This window comes from Perognathus longimembris, chromosome 2 (assembly GCF_023159225.1).
Source record: "Perognathus longimembris pacificus isolate PPM17 chromosome 2, ASM2315922v1, whole genome shotgun sequence".
Lineage (NCBI taxonomy): Eukaryota > Metazoa > Chordata > Mammalia > Rodentia > Heteromyidae > Perognathus > Perognathus longimembris.
The window spans coordinates 78,543,598-78,549,597 of record NC_063162.1 but is presented as its reverse complement, the minus strand read 5'-3'; the positions used below and the strand labels follow the sequence as shown (position 1 = coordinate 78,549,597).

The 6,000-nt window shown below is 41.7% G+C and overlaps 1 protein-coding gene across 1 annotated transcript in view; it reads left to right on the top strand.

The window, feature by feature from the left end:
- The first annotated feature begins 2,111 nt into the window (after positions 1–2,111).
- Ddc (dopa decarboxylase) overlaps positions 2,112–6,000 on the top strand; it is a 101,969-nt gene continuing 98,080 nt past the window's right edge. Inside the window, exon 1 of the mRNA XM_048339575.1 lies at positions 2,112–2,236. The gene's annotated coding sequence lies outside the window, so the exon portion shown is untranslated. The remainder of the gene's footprint in view (positions 2,237–6,000) is intronic.

Here is a 6,000-nt window from a genome sequence, read left to right as displayed (position 1 = left end):
TGTCTATATACTGTAGCTATTCGAGAGATCAGGAGGAACTTGCCTTAAGGCAAGCCTGAGTGAAAAGTTCATCAGCCCTCCATCTCAATCAGTAGCTGGGTATCGTGATGCATCCTTGTCATTCCTGCTACATGGGAAGCTGATATCAGGAGGGTCACTGTTTCAGAGAAGCCCAGGCAAAGAAAAGTTCATGAGATTCCATCTCAGTAGAAGAAGCTGAATATGATGACATACCCCTGTCTTCTCAACTATAGTAAGAAACATAAAATAGGAGAAAACCTATCCAGGCAGGCAAAGTGGCTTAAAAAGCAAGACCATAGCCAGGTGCTGGTAGCTTATGCCTGTAATCTTAGCTACTTGGGAGGCTGAGCTCTGAGGATCCAAGCTCAAAGTCAGCTGAGGCAAGGAAATCTGCAAGACTTTCTCCAAGTAGATACCAAAAAGCCAGGAGTGCAGCTGTAGCTCAAGTGGTGAAGTGCCAGCCTTGAGCACAAGTGCTCAGCAAAAGCACCCAAACTGAGCTGAAGCCCCGGGATTGGAAGAGAGAGAGAGAGAGGAAAAAGAAAAAGACAAAAGAAAGTATGTGAGAGTCTTAATCTCTAATTAATCACCAAGAAGCTGGAAGAGGAGCTGTGACTCAAAGTGGTAGAGCTCTAACCTACAGCATAAAAACTCAGGGATAGTGCTCAGGCCCTGAGTTCAAACCCCAAGACTGGCACAAACAAAAAAAGAAGCAAGACCTTACTTCAAAATAACTTATACAAAAGGGCTACAGAAATGGCCAACAGTAGAGTGCCTATCTAGCAAGCCCAAAGCCTCTAGCTTAAACTCTAGCACTTCAAAGAGAGAGAGAGAGAGAGAGAGAGAGAGAGAGAGAGAGAGAGAGAGAGAGAGAGAGAGAGAGAGAGAGGAGGGAGGGATCTTAACAGATAAATAAAATAGGTACTCAGCTGGAGATGCAGCACATTATCTAATATGGTTCTATGGTTCTCAACCCCCTCTATCCCTGTACCCCCACTTCATTCCTACCTCTACTGCATGGAGTCTTTTGACTTTGGCTTTGTTTCAGGGCCAGGAAGCCATTAGCTCTTTCTAGACTCAGAAACTTTGCAGACACTCTACTCTATAGCCTTCCCTGGCTCTTTCCCTTGCTGAAGCCCATGGCTTCAGGTCTCACCAGGAAGACACTAATTGTGAGGCACTTGGGTGTGTCCCTGCAGGGCTACTTGCTAGACATTGCTTCGTCCTCTCATTCTCTCTTTCCTCCAATGGCTCCTGGAGAGGCATGAGGTATCCCTCTGCTTTTCTCTCAGCTAACAGCATAATCCTTGGCTCCTAGCCCTTCCCTCACCTACCTTCCAGGCCCCAGAGTTGAACAGAGAAAGCTCTTTTCTACACATAACTCATAACAAACACGTCTGGTGACAGCCATTTTGTCCTCCACTTTACCTAGTCCTTTAATGAGTTACTGAGCACAGCCTTCCAACCATTTGCTCTTTGTCCCCACTGGCTTGAGTGTGTTGCCACTGTGGCTATGCCTATCTGCTTATCTGCTTGCTGGTTCAGCAGCCAGGCTCTCTATGGGCTTTTTCTGTGACATTCTCATTGTGGCTTTGTGCTCCAGTAAAACTTTGCCAACTTGGGCTTTCCTAAAAACCTGCCTATATTCTCATTGGGAGGGCTATTTCATCCATCTCAACTAGCATTTCAGTGGGTTAGGGTGAAAGAAGGTGGGTTAGGTACTTAAGGATGGATGATTATCTGGCCCTAAGAAATCCCAGCTACAGTTTTAAAGCTTAGTTCTGAGAATGTGCAGGCACCCCTGGGGGGTGGGGTGGTCTGTCAGCAAGGGCAGGAGCCACCACAGAATGGAATTTATGGGGCAACCTAATGGGACTGACAACGTGAAGTCAGGGCTCTTTTCAATAATAGAGATAGAAGATAAGTAAGTCTGTGTAAGAAAGATCGGAGCTGCCAGGGTTGGGATCAAATACACTCACCAGAATCGGTCTTTCCAGGAGCCCAGAGACAAGCTGGCCCACTGGCCTTCTCAAGTTTGACCTTTATCACCACCAAAATTAATATTTAACCAGTACACAGGCAAAAACATGCAAGGCCAGAGAAAGGGGTAGGTTCCAATTTACAGAGAATAACCGGCCCAACCACAATCTTTCCAGTAGCTTTTCCCCAAAGCTGGAGGATTACTAAAAGGACAGTGGACCAGTGAAGAAAGCAAGTAAGTCTCTGGGTCCATACTTTATCAGATGGTCATTGATGGAAATGGCGCCTCTTGACTCTTCGGGCCCATGTTACTGAATGGTTGCCAAAAGGCTAACTAAAATCCTTGTTGTTATTGGTGGAACGTTTCTGGGATTCACAGAGTTTTCAGGTCTGTGGGTACACATGGCATAGGTGGTTGTGCTCACATGAACACACACACACACACACACACACACACACACACACACAAACACACACAGAGAAGCAATCCCACATAAGTTATTGGGAAAGATTTCATGCCTGTGGCTCAATAGCAAGTATAAATGAAATGGATTTTCCTTTACCATGTATCACCATCTTGGTATAAAATGGTTGTGTGTGTGTGTATGTGTGTATGTGTGTGTGACTATACTTAAACTTAGGACCTCGCACTCTCACTTGGCTTTTTCTGCTCAAGGCTGGTGTGCTACCATTTGAGCCATACCTCTACTTCTGGCTCTTTGTTGGTTAATGGGAAATGACAGTCTTATGGACTATAATAACATTGATGGCTCTGTGAAAAACTCTCTCCTATTGATATATGGGATAGTCCATTCAAAAATAAATTACTAATCTACCCAAGCAGTGTGATTCTGAAGATAATTGAGATCTTTTTCCCAAAACTTCAAAGTTGACTACAAACTCCATCAGAACACATAATCTTTGAGAAGAAATCATGGGTTTGTATGAGGTACAAGTTACAACAATAATCGGAGTGTTCAGGTTATTCTAGTCTCTGTCTTTATCTCTAATCATAGCCTCTATTCAAAAGTGGGCAAACTAAGACAGAAGAGGTAAGAAAGACGGTGAAATCAGAACTGAGTTTGTTCTTACCTCATGGACAAGCACACTGTACTCTAACATTCTAGGTAACTTGATTTAACTATGAACTTACTGGATCCCAGGCACTGTGCTCACTTCACAAAATGGCTCATCAGAGCCCCTTGGAGATAAAGGGGGAGACACAGGAAAGACATGACTATGGATTGGACAGGAAAGTGATGAGGAAATAGAAAGTTCCAAGGGTGGAGCAAGGGCACAGCGAAGATAGGGAAGGCCAAAACTGGATGTAGGGTGGGATGTGTTACATTTCCCAAGGTGATGGGTAGAGTAACGTCTTCAAATCAATCCAAATTGCATTGTCTTCTAGGAAGGTATTCCCACTCAGGAAGCTAAGGGCCAGAGGATTGCAGTTAGAGTCCAGCCTATGCAGGAAGGTTTGTTAAGACTCCATCTCTAAGCTATCCAGAAAAGACTGCGCTTGAGGCTTGTGCTCAAGCAGGAGAGCATCAGCCTAGCCAGTGAGAGAACCTGAGTTCAAACCCCAGTGCCACAAAAGAGAGAAAAATTCTGAATAAGTCTATAATAATTACATAAATTGAATAGGTTCATAATAATTATACAAACTAATTCTTTAAAAACATGTCTTCAATAATAAAGGAAAAGCACAAATGATTTTGTGTGATTTCTAACACTCTTCTAGGGATTGAAGGATTCCAAATTTCAAAAGTATGCAAACTGTTTAGAGAATCAAACCTAAGAGACTCTCCTTGGATCCATGTAAAGGAATCTAGAATCTGATACTTGTAAACTCAGGAGAACCAGGCTTTTGTGTTATTGTCGTTGTTGTTATTTTTTTTTTTTTGGAACCATCCTGGGGCTTGAACTCAACATCTGGGTGCTGTCTCTGAGCTTTTTTGCTCAAGGCTAGCACTATATCACTTGGGCCACAGCTCCACTTCTGGCTTTTTGATGGTTTATTGCAGGTAAGACTCTCACTTTCCTTCCCAGGCTGGCTCTGAACCACAGTCCTCAGATCTCAGCCTCCCTAATAGCTAGGATGACTGGTATGAACCAATGGCACCAGCCTAAGGAAATCAATTTTCAGAAGGATAACACAGTTTTATTTATAAGACAGGTGTGACAATTGTACCTAGAAGGTTAGTGCATCATAGTTTTATCTCAAGGATGAAAAGAATTTTGAAAATTAGAAACTTCACTAATGTCATCATTAATCAGCTTTCAGTTGCTGTTGCAAAATACCTGAGTTGATCAATTTCAAAACAGGGAAGGGTACTCTTTGGCTCCCAGTTCTAAAGTTTTTCTCTCATGGTTGGTTGTTTCTGTTTCTTCTGGACCTGTGGTGAGGGAGCTCATCCTGGCAGAAGATCACATAGCTGAGGAAGCTCATTTGCCTCAGGGCCAGGTGCAGAAGAGAAGAAGAAAGAGTGAGGATACAAATTTCCCCATCAAGGGCAAAGGTCGAGTGATGTGACTTTCACTAGGCCCCAGCCCTTTTAAGGTTCTACCACTTTTCAATGGCATCGCGGGCTGGAGAAACCAAGCCTCCAACACACAGGCCTCTGGGGGACATTCTAGATCCAAACTGCTGCCAGCTATTTATCACAGTGGCAACTGAGATGCGGGAGAATACATGGCTTTCTTTTTCAGTGCAAAAATGCACTTGGTGAACTTAAACAGTCATTAATTATAGAAGAATTTTCAATCCAATGCAGCAATTAATCGTGAAATGTTAGAAACACTCCATTCAACAATGTCCTGGAAGGATAGGAATGCTAGAATGGTGCCAAAAAATGGATGAGTTAAGTTCTCGAATCTTTTAATAGCCATATTATAAAAAAGAAAACTCATGTTTATACTACAACAGAATGAAAATAGACCTTTTATGATATAGCAAAGCAAAGTGTAGTCTTATACTAAAATTATACAACTTCATGGAGAAAATGTGTTCACTATTTCAGTTTTCAGATTGTAAATTCATCACAAAAGTAAATTACACACTCATTTGCTCTGCAGCATTAGTTGCATTTCTTTAATTTATGCTTTAGCTAGTGTATATTAATAATGTGATCTTTCTATACATGTATCCAAGGTAATATGAGCAAGTTCACCTTTCCCTTATGTTTCTATTATTCCTTTCTCTTTTTCAAAGTGTTTGATGGGTTTCATTATGCTATCTACACACATAAGTGTGTGGGCACATGCATGTGCACGCACACACACACACACACACACACACACGGTGTTCTTTGATCCTCTTCTTCTCCCTGTCCTTTCCTTTTTCCTCCTTCCCTTACCCCACTGGCTGCTGATCTCCCTTTGACAGTCCCCTTTTGTATTCTTGTTCTATCATCATCATCATCATCATCATCATCATCATCATCATCATCATCATCATTTGAGGTCTAGATTCTCCAAATGAGTGAAAACATGCAATGGTTTGTTTTTTGAGGTTTCCTTATTTCAGGAGCTCAATAGCCATGTTTTAGGGCTGGCATGGCAACAGCTCAGGGAGAAAGAACCAAGGTAAGAAATTAAAAGAACTAAAATAAGCCACATTGTCACAGTTCACAGATAATAGTTTTGTTCACTCAGGAATCCACCTGAATCAACAAATAAGTTATTATAACTTTTAAGAGATGATAGTTAAGTGGCCAGGACAAGGAACTGTATATAAAACTCTGTTGCAATCCTACATGTTTGCAATAAACAGTTACCTTCTTTGATTACCAATCAAAAAGAGACCTATTAACATGCTCATGAGAAATCACATTTCTATTTCTGAAAAATACTTGCTTGCCTATGGAGTTATCTTTTTACATCATAAAAGTCCATCCATGGGCTTCCTTCTAGTTTCTAATATCTATAGTTTAGAAATGAATATCTATAGTAAGGACAAATATACTTGTTTGTCAGACTTTCATGATTAGCTCAAGAAAC